Below are 14,358 nucleotides of genomic sequence, written 5' to 3'. Positions count from 1 at the left end.
CAAGGGCACATGCCCAGTTATGGGCATTGATCCCCAATAGGGGCATGTAGGAGGCAGCTAATCAATGATTCTCTCATCACTGATTTTTTTCTCTCTCTCTCTGAAATCAATAAAAATATATTTGTTCAAAACACAATGGGATGCCGTCTCACACTTGTCAGAATGGCTATCATCCACAAATCAAGAAAGGACAAATGCTGATGATTATGTGGAAAAAAAGGAACCCTTGTGCACTGCTGGTGGGAACATAGACTGGAGCAGGCATTGTGGAAAACAGTATGGAGCTTCTTTGAAAAATTAAAAATGAAACTCCCATTTGACCCAGTAATTCCACTTCTGGAATATATCCCAAGAAAGCAGAAAACACCAATCGAAAAGGATATATGCATCCCTGTGTTCATAGCAGCACAATAGCTAAGATTTGGAAACAGCCTAAATTCCCATCAGCGTAAGTGCCAAACAGCAGCTGAGTGGAAAAAACCTGTGGTACATCTACATAATGGAATACTATGCTGCTGTAAAAAAGAAAGAAGTATTACCATTCACAACAGCTTGCATGGACATGGAGAGCATTATGCTAAGTGAAATAAGCCAGTCAGATATAAATAAATATCATACGGTCTCAATCATTTGTGGAATATAATGAATAACATAAACTGATGAACAAAAATCGATCCAGAGACAGAGAAGCATCAAACAGACCATCAAACCTCAGCAGGAAGGCAGGGGAGAGTGGGGGAGAGAGTAAGAGACCAAGCAGAGGTCTTGAATGCATGCATATAAGCATAATCAATGCACACAGTCATTAAGGGGGTAGGGGCATGTGCTGCAGGTGGGGGTGGCTGGGGAGGGGTCGAGGGGAAAAATGGAAACATATGTTATACTTTAAAACATAATAAAATAAAATAATACAAATATTTCTCTTAGTAAAAAAAAAAAAAAGCTAGTGCTCTTTCTGGGTCCCAGAACAAAGCGCCCCTGAGCCCTAGATACGGAGGAACATGCAGGAGCTTCCCAGTATGTCAGGATTTCTAATGTCCAGACCAACTCTGTTGGAGAGGTTGGAGCCTTGGGCTGGAAGGTCTGAACATTCCTGAACTCTGGGCTCTGTATGTCATGGACATTGGGTGATATCTGCCACTCTATGGACATCAGTTTCCCAATTTTCCATTGAGGGTTGGGTTCAGAACTTCATAAGCCTGACCTCACAACAAAGGGGCCCAGCTCCCTCCACCCTGGGTGGGCACTGGACAGAGGTGCATGCCTGTGGTTCCAACTCTGGGCTCCTTTTCAGTCAAATACTGGCCAAAGGCTCATTTACCTGCTGAATGCTCACCATCTCCCCCATGCCTCTCCATGTCTGTGCATGATGTCACCAGCAGATCTTTTTCCAGAGCCCCCGAGGAAACCTGGGTGCAGCCATGACCCCAACTTTGAGGACACACCGCTGGATTCATCTCAGGCTCTGTTGGGCTCAGTATATTGTTCATTTATTTCCAAATACATATTACCCTTCTGGAAAAAGCATGTGTTGGTATCACTGATTTCATAAAACAAACAAATAAGCAAACTAAACACCTCTCCCTATCAGCTGATTTGGGGCATATTTTATTAGCAAAGATAGATATTTGGAAATATTGCTGTAACATTCCCTAGTTGGAAATAGGTTTTGATTAAAAACAGACATTGGTTAAATATTCCTGCCATTTGCACAGATGCTTTACTCTGAAGGAGAAGATAATTAGTTGGCTGTGGTTAGGAATAAATAGAGTAGCCCCAGTGTCTACAGGGGTCTTAGTGGCTTCTCTTTCTATGATAATTTCACCTGCTCCCAAACTATCAGTGAGAAGGGAAACACCCATGGATCAACCCTATATTTGTGTGTGTGTGTGTGTGTGTGTGTGTGTGTGTGTGTGTGTGTGGTTTGTTTGTTATTGGTTTTCTACATCCCATTTCAGTGAACAGATTTCTCTACAGGAATTTTCTTGAAAGCCTTATTTAGAATTTGTGTTCCATTTGCTGACCGAAACCATTAGCTATATTAATTGGAATCAGTTAGAATATCCAGGATTACATATTCTAAGAGTTAAATGCCTTTGTGAACCCATCAGGGTCATTGAGAAAATCAGGAACATTTGCTGGTTCCTCTCTTGCTGGGACAAGCTTTTCTCCAAAGGGAGTTGTTAGAATTCCTATTCTCATTTTCTCTTAAGTCAGTAGGAAGCGATAGTGGAGGGGACTGAAGGGAAAGGAAGAAGGATGGAAAAGGGTGCAGAATATAGTGGGAGAACTAGAGAAGGTGGAAGAATGGGGTGTTGGCAATTATTACCTTCAAAAGAGTTCAGAGACAGTCTATACAATTTCTAATTCCTGAATTGTTTTTAATGGAATTTATATGTGCTTCTGAAAATCTCCTGATTTCCAAATCAAGATATGCTTCCATTCACTCATTCAGTTTAATGTTAGACCTGGCATTTTCCTAATTTTTATTGCATGCCAAAAATTAATTTAGGCACACAAATAAAACTGCACTTTGGCCATTTTTTGGAGGATATTTTCTAATTAAATCTTCCCATTTCTGTAAAGCACGTGTAAGTAAAAGCTTCCTATCAGGAATATTAGTGAGGGCTGGGATCAGGCATCTCCTGGACTTGGAGGCACCACTTCCCATGTTAATTTTAGGTGTGTTTTGTTGTTGTTGTTTTGTAGTTGTGTGTATGTGTATGTGGTTTTTCTTTTCTTTCTGATATCTGCAGAATCGGAGCAAATTTTCTAGGATTGTTATATAATGTAGTTGGTCAACCTGTGTTGCTTATCGGTTGAGCTCCATGAGGCTCTCACCCCTCAAATCACATTCAAACCTCTGATGTGCCTCGGTTGATCTCCCTGCTGTCTCAAACAACCACAGGGTCAGGGAACGGTTGACCAAACCTTATGGGTGCTCCCCCACCAGAACCAGTCACTTTAGTTGCAATTGTGTTGAAATTTTTCTTTGTGGCTCCTGTACATCATGAGGAATGACATCACACATCCACAGAGATACTTAGTCCCCTAAGAATACCTAATACTCGGACCTGAAGGAGAATATGACACTGTATTTTTGGAGTTGATTCAGTTCAACTCTAATTTAAATGATAATGGGTTTTGGGGTTTTTTTTGGTTTTTTTGCTCTGATTCTCAGAACGCAATTCCGATTGGAAAGCCACAGTTTAACAACAGCCACCAATTTTTTTCCTAATGTCTTGTCTTAACCTAAGTTCCACCAACCCTTAATCTTAGTTCTATCTGGAGTATTTAAAAATACAGCTCAAATAAATCTAACCCTCTACCAACAGCAAGGGAAAAGTCATGGATTTAAGATACAACTCACCCAGGTTCACCCAATGGGTGGGGAACCAGCAGTTCAATGGGTCCTTTGTTGAATCCTGACACCATGTCCACGGGTTGGTCCTGGGTGAGCTCTTTTGGAATCCTGACCCACTATGTCAAGGAAATGTCAAAGTATGAAACATTCAAACTTGTCAAGAATTTTGGTCGTTTATTTAAGTCCCACTGTCAATAACTGGCAGGATGAAAATCTCAGCGGATTGAGATATTCTCTCTGGCAGTTTTGCTCCTTATTCTATACATTACAATCAGAACAGGAGATGTATGGTGGTAACAGGAAACCCAGTGGTGATGCATTAGGGTTTCAGAGAAATCAAAGCGGCGAATCCTCTGTGACTGGATAAACAGTAAAATGACACAGACATACTTCTTTTACATGGTGGATATAGGATAGTTACAAGTCAACAATGAACTCAGTAAGAATGAGGGGATTTGTGGTCTCCACAGAGCATTGCCTATGTGTTGAGGGGCCTGGAAATAGGGAAATTCCTTTGACATTCCAAATTATATGTTATTGTAGATGCCAAAAGGCAATAGACAGGCTCAGTGAAGGTTAAGATTGACCTTTGTCAGGGAAGATGCCAGTCTAGGACATGACTACCCACTATAAACTGCTTTTAGTTTAAAAGTTTTCATTTCAGAACATTCTTTTTGATAACTTTAGGTCTCTGAGATTGCAAGAACACCACACAGGGCTTCCCTGAGCTAGTCAGTGAGCATGTGGTTCCTTTTCACACACACAGTTCTTGGATCACTTGTGCCCCACCTCCTGACAACAGTCACTGAGTGCTTAGGGCAGTGGTCGACAAACTCATTAGTCAACAGAGCCAAATATAACAGCACAACGATTGAAATTTCTTTTGAGAGCCAAATTTTTTAAACTTAAATTATATAGGTGAATACATTGTTATTAACTTTATTAGGGTACTCCTAAGGCTTAGGAAGAGCCACAGTCAAGGGGCCAAAGAGCCGCATGTGGCTCGCGAGCCGCAGGTTGCCAATCATGGACTTAGGGGATTGGTCTGAACTAAAGCCCCAACCAACCTGGCAGTTCATAAACTGCCCCTGAGGGAATGTCCCTCCTCTGTACCAACACAGGAAGAGAAACCATCACCACAGAATGCAGAAGGACCTGTACGTTGTAACCAGATGCAGTTACCTTGCTGCCCACAGTCCTGGTCTCCACATCTCCCGCTCCCCCATCCCTGTGCCCAGGTTCAACACCAATGCCCAAGAACCTGTTTGCTACCCAGGAGTTGGACAGCCCTAGCCTCAGATTCGTGCCCAGGTTGTGCAACCTGACCTTAATGAAGATGGTGGTGTTCAAAAAGTTGGAGAAGGACCTCATCTCCATGGTGATCGCCATGAAGATGCAGTACTCCAACCTCATATCGATGGTGATCACTGTGAAGATGCAGGGCTCCAAGTACATCCTACGGGAGTATGCTGTTCCCCAGTGAACAACTGGAGACAGTCCTGGGGTTGACCTCACTGCAGGACCCCCACTTCCTCTGTGAGAAGGCAACAAGCTACAGCCCCTGTTGCACTGGAGGAAGTGCTTTAAGAACCAGACCATCTGGAGCTAGAAGACACTCCCTGAGGGCGCCATCCGCATGGCCAAGGTCAGGCAGCGAACCCTGAAGGGTGGACAAAGTGGCCGAGGAGGCTTCTGCTAAAGTGGCGGAGATCTGGATTGCTCCCTGTCCAACCAGCCCATCCACTGGGAGGACAGTGCCATACAGGACAGATGCAAGGCTAAGTCAAGGGTTAATTACTCCGAGGGGGTACATCAGAGCTTCTCCTCTGAGCAACAGGCCAGCAACTATGCCACCTATGGACCGAACCTAGCTGAGAAGGGCATTGACATGGGGATGCTCAAGAAGTAGAGGCCATGGATATTAGGAAAGATGTGCATTACCAGGCCACAAAAGATCAAGGAAATAGTGGTGTCTTGGCTGGGAAATTTTAAAGTGTTGGAGGAGGCTGTGGACTCGAGCAGGACACAGCAGACCATGTCCCAGAGTTGGAGTGGGACCTGGACCTTCTACTTAACACACTGCAAAACCCCAGGGACAGTGGCCCAGACATGGAGGATGAGAACAGCACCCTCAGCACCCTCAACCCCAAGCTCAGACTGTTCTTTGAAGGGTTGGCACACTCCAGCTCACAGACACAGACGGAAGCATCCACAGGGCCCGCAGCGAAGAGGAGCCTGCAATCATGGCCAAAGTGCAAGAAAACACGTGAGCCCTCAGGCATCAAACAGCCCAGAGACAGTGTTTCAGACTCGGCGGCCCACATCACCCCGTCCCCCAAAGTCGCCTGAATCTGGACCTCCTCCATGTCTAGCCAGTCCACTCACCATGTGGGCAGCGCCATGTAGGCCGGCCCAAGACCAAGTCTACAAATCACTACTCTAAAAAGGAGTATGAGAGCTTCTCTGAGCAGGAGGCCGGTGAAGATGCCGCCCATGGATAGGAACTGGATCAGGAAGCAGTGACTATTGGAAGTCACAACACGGTCCATGACAAGCAGAATGTAGTGGCTTGGCTGAGCAGGGCCTAAGTGTCGGAGGAGGCCCTGGACCGTGAGCAGGACCCTGCAGATCATGTCCCCAAGTAGAGGAGGGCCCGCACCTTCTGTCTAACATGCTGGAGAACCAGTGACAGTAGCCCCGACAGGGAAGAAGATGACAGCCTTCTCAGCACCACCAAACCCAAGCTCAGGCCATACTGCGAAGGCCTGTCACCTTTCAGTTCAGAAATGGACATGGGGAGCATCCATGGTGCCCAGAGCCACGCGGATCTTCCGAGTTTTAGCTGGTTCTGCTGAGGGCAAGTGTGTTGGCGCACGGAGTAAACGGTCCCGGGTTCAAATCTGGTCACGGGCACAACTGTGTTGATTACAGGCTTGATCCCCAGCCCTGGCCATGGCACATGCAGGAGGCAAGCAATCCATGTGTCTCTCTCACATCCATGCCTCTCTCCCTGTCTGTCTCTCCCCGTCCCTTCAAGTTTCTCTAAAAATTCAGTGGAAAAATAACCTCTGGTGAGGGTTAACAAAACAAACAAAGCAAAACAAAGGAGCCTCCTAGTCCAGCTGAAGTGCCCAAAAAGACCAAGCTCAGTCAGCAATAGCCAAGTGACAGTGTCACCCACTTAGAGCCCCAGAGCATGCCCACCCAGGGGAGCACCCAGCACCGCCCAAGGACAGCCCGGAGGTAGAGACCTCAGCCCTGGACATGCTCACCAAGAAGATGCTGCTCACTAGGCGCATCACCAAGACTGAGTCTCTCATGCCCTCCACCAAGGCCAAGGGGAAGCATCCCCGCCACCATGGCTGGGCAGTTTCCTGAAGGGGCGGCAGACGGCACAGCCATAGAACAAGTGAGCCAAGAGCCCAGACAATGAGCATGTCCAGACCCAGGGAGCCAGCTGCAGATCCCCAGGAAGACCACGTACAACCAGCTGAACCGCATACTCATCTCTGATGAGCAGCTGCCAGAGAACATCATCCTGGTCAAACCTCTGATTGGCAGGAGCAGTTCCCCTCGGACACCCCGCAGGGGCACATGCTGCCTGTGCTGTGCATCTGCTTCATGGCTGACGTCCTGTGGCCTTCAGCTCCATCATCTGGTGGATACAGAGATACTGTAACGAAAATTCCCAGCCCCTTAAGCCGCTGAAGATGATGGTGGAAGGGGCACAGCACTACTTGAGCGCTGTGCTGCGGGTCTTCCTGGAGCTGCTGTCCTACTGCTGGTTGGGCGATATGCACTTCCTGGTCATCCCGCTGGATCCAGCGTTGTGGCCAGGTACCTGGGCTCCATGCATTACTGCTACAACAGCTTCTCCCAGGACCTGACCTGATGGGACCTGTTCCATAATCTGGAGGCCCAGAGCGCCATACAAGGCACACTGGACATCGTGACGAGAATCACAGAGTACATCACGGGAACAACTGTTCCTCTCAGCTTCCCATCGAGGAAGCCCTGCTCTCCTACAAGCTGAAGACACCCAATGAGGATTCCTTATAGTTCATTCTTTTCAGGGTGGCAGGTGAAAGTTGGGACAGTGCAACAGTCCTCAGACACGTCGGGAGACTCAGATGATGGACCCGCTTGGGCTGCAGCTTGCTTTTATCCTTCCCTTTGTCCCTACCTCTGTTCACCAATGATGCCTTGTCATCCCATTCATCTTGTCAGTGAGTGGGGTTTGTCCTCCCCCAGCCAGTGTGATGGCGCCAAGCTGATGGAGCGGCAGGTGGATTACTGGACGGCAGCCCAGCCCACAGACAGGAAGAAAGACTCGAAGAAGGAAGACCTGCCTAACGCCAACAACACCCTCAAGTGCACCTTCCAGTCTCTCCAGGTCAGCAGGCTGCCCAGCCGTGGCCAGGCCAAAGGAACACCCACCATGTGCATGACAGGACTCACCAAAAAGAAGAAAAAGAAGATGTTGTTTTCGCCCAAGAAAACCAGGACAAGGGCATGGAGTCCAAAATCCAAAAACCAGTGCTTGGGGGCATAAGCAAATTGGTCTGCAGGGCGAAGCAGCAGGAGAACATTCTGCGGGTCCTCATCAAAGTTGTGGTGTGGAATGAAGTTCTTCCAGCTGGCAGCCCAGGGTCCTTCCGCATCCAGCACTGCCCCATCTGCATCTCCAGACATTCTGACTCCACCTTCCAGCCCTGCCTGCGACCCTGCAGATGCCAAGCACAGGAGGGCCCACCTGCTTTTCTGTTCACCTTTCAGTTTAGTGCAGAAACCGACCCTGGAAACACAAGGAGATACCTTCTTAAGTACAAAAGTGCTCACTACCCGGAAATTAATGTGCAGCCCCCACTGGGAGCCCCAACTGCTCTGCTGATTAACCAGAACTCTCTGGGGGTCAGGCGGGCAGTGCTGAGCTGGAGAATCATGGAAGGTGAGTTTTGGCCTCAGGACCCCTAACACTCCCAGCGAGAAGGGTTCTCCCTTCTCCACCTGCCCTTCCTGGAAGCCAGGACTCTGCCTCCACAGGACTCAGAGCTGGTGGTCAGATGCCAAGGACTGGCCTCCCATTGCGGGCATCCTGAGCAGAACATGGAGTGCAGTCAGCCCAGCCCTGGGCCCCAGCTGCCAACCCGCCAAGCGGCCCCACAACATCCACTCGTGCTTTCCTAAAAAAATAGGTGTGTGGTGCAGCCCCGCAGGCACACCGGCTGGACACACTGGTGCAGTACCAGCTGCCCGCCTTCCTGAGCAGGGACTATGCTTTCGCCCTCATCTCTCTGTGTTATGACAGAACATGTGTTCCACCCAACAGGTGTGGGTCCAACTATGTACCAGGTGAGCACCTGTCCCTGCACAGCACAGTGGTCACGCGGCCCCCTGCTTGCTGGGAGTCTTCAGGGCACTTCATGTCTCTGAGTGCTTGTGCCTCTAACCACAGGGTGATCCTGGGGCAGTGATGGCGAAACTTTTGAGCTCTGCATGTCAGCATTTTGAAAAACCCTAACTTAAGTCTGGTGCCGTGCCACACATAGAAAGTTTCGGATATTTGCAACCATAGTAAAACAAAGAGTTATATTTTTTAAACTTTTTTTAATATATTTTATTGATTTTCCACAGAGAAGAAGGGAGAAGGATATAGAGTCAGAAACATTGATGAGAGAGAAACATCGATCAGCTGCCTGCTGCACATCTCCCACTGGGGATGTGCCCGCAACCCAGGCACATGCCCCCGATCAGAATCGAACCCAGGACCCCTCAGTCCACAGGCCGACGCTCCATCCACTGAGCCAAACCGGCTTTGGCTAGAGTTATATTTTTGATATTTATTTTATATTCTTAAATGCCATGTCACAAAGAAAAATCAACCAATGAGTTCGTGTGTCATCTCTGACACACGTGTCACAGGTTCTCCATCACTGACCTAGGGTCAAGCTCACAGGTTTATTGTAGAAACTCAGTGGGGTCCTCCCTGGAAAGTGCTCTCTGGGTGCCTGGACAGTGGAGAGGTCTGCTCCAAGGGCTGTGGTTGAGCTCATTGGCCATTTTCTCTGCCTCGTGACAAAGCCTCAGCCTCATTTGATTCTCCACAAGGCCTTGGGCTAAGCTCCTTTCTCCTTAGATACAGATTGGAGATTCTATGAGGGGTCGGTGTCCTGGGTGAAGCCAGAACCAAAAATCCCAGAAGTGAGCCATGTGGCCCCATGCTCATTTTATTCTTGACTAAAAGATTACAGAAAAAGAGTGGAAAAAATCTAAAATATTAGTGTCAGCACTGTGTAGTTGATGAGGGTAGAGGAATGATACCCAGGAGGGCATATTAAAGAGCATGTCTTGCTGAGGAAAATATAGATATGTGTAATAAATCACAGGGATACGTTTAAGTGCATGTACTTTAAGTTATGGGAAAGCACCTTGTCTTGCAAAATAGAATTCATTACTTTTAAACCTGCCATCTGAAATAGGACCTATGAAATGGGAAGCAATAAAGGATTTTTTAAAATAAGAAAATTTGACAAATGGAAGTTATTGTTTGCTTTGTTAGACATATTATATCAGACTAACAGATAATACCCAGTCTTTTAAACAAAATAAATCATTACCACATACTATGCCACATAGGAAGTCTCAATAAATTCCAAAGAAGATATATATGTTTTTTCTCCATTGATATGTTCATGAACCATAATGCATGATGCCTATATATTCTCTAACACTAATGCACTAAGGTAAGAAGTTAATAATAAAGAATAGCTTTAAAATCACCAAATTTCTGGACAGTTTAGAAAATACAGCAGAAGCTGAAGTGAAGTATATTCTATACAAACCCTGAGTTCAAAGGAAATTATGAGTGAAATTATGGAATACTCCCAACTTAAAAACAATAAACAAAAGCTGCATATCAAAATCAGCCATCAAAGCCAGAGTTTTTGTTTTAAATAGACTTCGAAGGAAAGCATTACAGCTGGGAAGAGAGATTGAAGTATCCAAATAGAAAATTACAGAGAGCAACAGAGTGACTTAGAAGAAACAAGGAAAGGGGAAAACATAATGGCAGAAATCAGTAAAACAAAGAATTTAAAAATAGCCTTCAACAAACCAGAAAACTGCTTCTCTAAAAAAACTGGTAAAACAAACAGATATCTATCCAGACTGACCAAGAAACAGAGAAAAACGCTGTGCGCATATAGCTAACCAGTTAGGCAAAACGGACCAATACCTGGGAGGAAACAAACTATACAACCTTCCTCAAGAGAAAGTGATGCCCTGACTAGTCTATGAAAGAAGTTGAATTTGTAGTTAAAGCATCTAAGGAAGGGAATCCAGGCCCAGGTGGTTCACTGGAGAATTAAACAGAATAAATGAACAGACACTTCACTGAAGAGGCTATAACATGTCGCATGAGCACTGGAAAAGTTCAACATCATAAGCCATTAGGAAAAGGTTATTTAGACCACAAGGAGACTAACTGAAACAAAAGACTGTGATGACACTCGATGCTGGGGAGGATGTGGAAAAACTCACTCATACAGTGCTGGTGGGAATGTAGACTATTACAGCCACTGGGGAAAGTACTTTGGTTGTTTCTTATGAAATTCAACATGCAACTACCACACACCCCAGCCATTGCACTCTGGGGCATTTATGCCAGAGAAATAGAAACTTTCATCCACTCAGAAACCTGAGCACAAATGTTTATGGGAGCTTTATCTTAAAACCTGCAAGTGATCTCTGAAATCCCTTGTTGCGATTAATAGATACATTTTATAAGAAATGTCTGTCACATAAAAATGGGTTGAGTATATGAAAAGGGAATTTCATAAAGGGAAACCCAAAACGTTAACAAGGTATGAAGAGGTATTCAATTGCACTTGTAGTAAGATAGGCAGAGATGTTGAATTGTACTTGTAGTCAGAGAAGTAATGAGGCCCTCTTTACACCGATCTGCAAGACAAATTAGAGTGTGATGATGGGAAGTGTTGGTGAGGCTATGGGACAAATGGGAACATCATGGGCTATGATGGGAGTGTAAACTAGTACAGGCACCCAGGAGGGCCATCTAGAAGTACTTAGCAAAATTAAATATGCTCTTATATACTTGAATATTCATATATATAATTTTGCTAAGTCCGAAGAGCAAAAGAATCACCATAGGAGAACCTATAACATAGGCCTCTCATTCTCATTCTTGAACTGATCATTTTCTTTTCTTTATTAAATAAGATATTACAAATGTGTCATTACCCCACCAATATCACCTTATCTCCCCAATCCTGCCCTCCCCCTCTCCCTTCCCCCATGTTGTCCACATCCATCACCTATGCTGATATGCATTCATACAAGTCCTTTGGTTGATCTTTCCCCCTCACCTCACCCCCCCCCCCATTCCCCCCGCCTTCCTGCTGAGTTTTGAGCATCTGAAAGATGCTTCCCTGTCTATGGCCATACCACCCTCAAAGCGCCCAATCTCCTCTGATCACTTTTTGAATAACATTTCCTTGGCTGGGATACAGGGGGGAGAGCAGGCCTTCTGTGTCAAAATATAACCCCTCAGAGTCTAAGAGCATGAATCTGGTTCTTCTGATCAGCATCACTGGGTGGGAATGGACCACGGGAAATATTGGCTAGAATAGATAGCAAAGAGACACCTGGAATAAGTGGGTTCCCAAACCTTAATCTGTCAATTCCACCTAAAGGACATTAGCCTTTTTTATGAGTATTTCCCCACTGACATAAATATCCTTACGCGATGTTAATTGCATTGTATATGAACAGCATGGCTAACAAATTCCTGTGACATGATGAAATGTGGCAAAGTGCTGTGATGGAGTCTAAACAGAGAAAATGGATCATCTGTGTACTTTCTTCTGCTATCATCGGAAAATAAAACGACAGTATAGGGAAAACAAAAAGAAGTATCACTCAAGGTGTACATAGGGCCACGTGAATATTTTCTGTAATTTTTAAAGTGTGACTATTCAGGATTAAATGTAAAAGAATAAAATCTATGTAGAATAAATTGTGATCACCTATGTTCCTATTAAATCTTAAATTCTGCCATTGCCTGTGTGTCTTTAAATAGAACATTAGGGTGACAGTTGGGAGACCTTTGAACTCCTGATTCCATCCCAGTTTTCCTTCCCCAGAGCTACCTACTATCATCCACTTGGTGCTTGTCCCTAAGTAGGTTTCTATAATTTTACTCAAAAGTTGTGTACACACAAGTTAATTTAGAGTTGTTTTTGCATTTTTGAAATTTGATTTCAATAGCATCATTCAGAATGTACCCTGACACTTTCTTTTCCACACAAATCATGCTTTGAGATTTGTCCACATTGCCACACATACTGCAGTCCATTAGTTTTACCGCTTTACTAGGCATTTACTATGATAACTTTATTCTCCTGTTGAAGGACATTTAGCTTATTTCTAGTTTTCCACCGTCATAAACAATGCTGAAATGGACTTTCTTGTATCCTTCATGGGCACATGAATGTAGCTTCTCTAGAGTATGTTGCTAAGAATGAATTTCTAGCAGGAAGGCCCTGCACACCTTAGGTTTTACTAGTGGATGCAACTTCACTGGCTGGTTCAGCCATCCCCCCTCCCAGCTGCTGTGGATGTTGGCTGCTCATGGCTCCTGATGGCCCTTCCCCTGTCCTCAGCGGGTAGGTGCTCCCAGTCCACTACCCTGGGAGGCCAGTAATGACTGGCACTGGGTAGATAAGCCTGGCTCCTTACCTAAAATGGGAATCACTCAATGGGTACAATTCCTCTTCCAGATCCCCTCTCAAGACCAGGCTGAACGTAATGTGCTGAGTCCACATCTCTGCTCACCTCCCTCCATCTTCTTTTTCTGAGGTCATTCCTTCACTAAACTCTGTCCCACTTCCCAGGAGTCACTGCTGCCAGGGAACCTGGCCCAGGATGACTAATATTGCCTAAGTCTCTGCAGAAGGGCTGCACCAATGTTCACAGTTAGGAGAGGCTTGAAGGCTGAGAAAGAGAAAGCCCATCCTAGAGATGAGGTGGGGGAGGGGGAGAAGGCAAAGGTGCTGAGATGAAAGAAAGAGTTTTGTGTATTCAGGAAACTGAACGAAAGCCAGTGTGGCTGAAGTGTGGGGAGCAGAAGAAAGAGAAGGACACTGGTTGAGGTTGGAGATGTATGTATGAGCGCCGACAAGGAGACCTCATAGGCTGGTTTCCAATTTTTTTTTCTAATTGTAAATGGAAGTTTTTGAAATGCTTTAAGCAGAAAGTGATAGGGTTCAATTTAGACTAAGAAAATTCATCTGTGTTGAGAGAATGGTTTGGAAAAGAAGATAAAACAAGCAGGGATTTGAGTATTTACACAGCAAGGAGAGTGGATCATAAAAATTAGTGTCAACATAGAAAGTAAGAAACACAATGGGATTTTTAACACAACACTTCTTGTGTCTATAAAACACACAGACATACAAAGACATAAATTCTTCAAGCATACATGCCAATTTTGAAGTGGCTACTATGTGGGGTGGGAGGAAGGGAATGGAGATTAACGGTAATAAGAGTCAATAAAACCTGGAAGTTGTCTTGCAAGGAATGGTGGTGAGGAGGTGGGATGAATTGAAGCATGTTATTTACGGAGCCCTGAACCAAGAATACAAAAATCAAAACAACAGCCACCACCCACCTCCCTACCCATTATTTTCCTTCGCTGTGTGGAGACCCACATCTGCGATGGGGAACAGGTTTTCAGGGAGACCTTCCAAATAATCCAACTTTTACCTACTAAGTGGGTGGAACTGGATGGCAGAGGCCTTCCTAGTGATTAATGCAGCATCTGAGTCAAGGAACCAGGAGGGAAGAGGAAGCAGAACCTCCCTGGAGCCTCATTACTAAGGACACATATGGGAGCCCTGAGGCAGTCTCATGCCTGACCTGGTGTGGGCTCCTGATGCTCCCTCTCAGCCTAATTCCTCCTTTCCCTGTGGCTCCAT

The sequence above is a fragment of the Myotis nattereri genome (genome assembly GCF_964212035.1).
Source record: "Myotis nattereri genome assembly, chromosome: 16".
Taxonomy (NCBI): domain Eukaryota; kingdom Metazoa; phylum Chordata; class Mammalia; order Chiroptera; family Vespertilionidae; genus Myotis; species Myotis nattereri.
The sequence above is the reverse complement of the archived record's forward strand: the minus strand, read 5'-3'. Positions refer to the sequence as shown.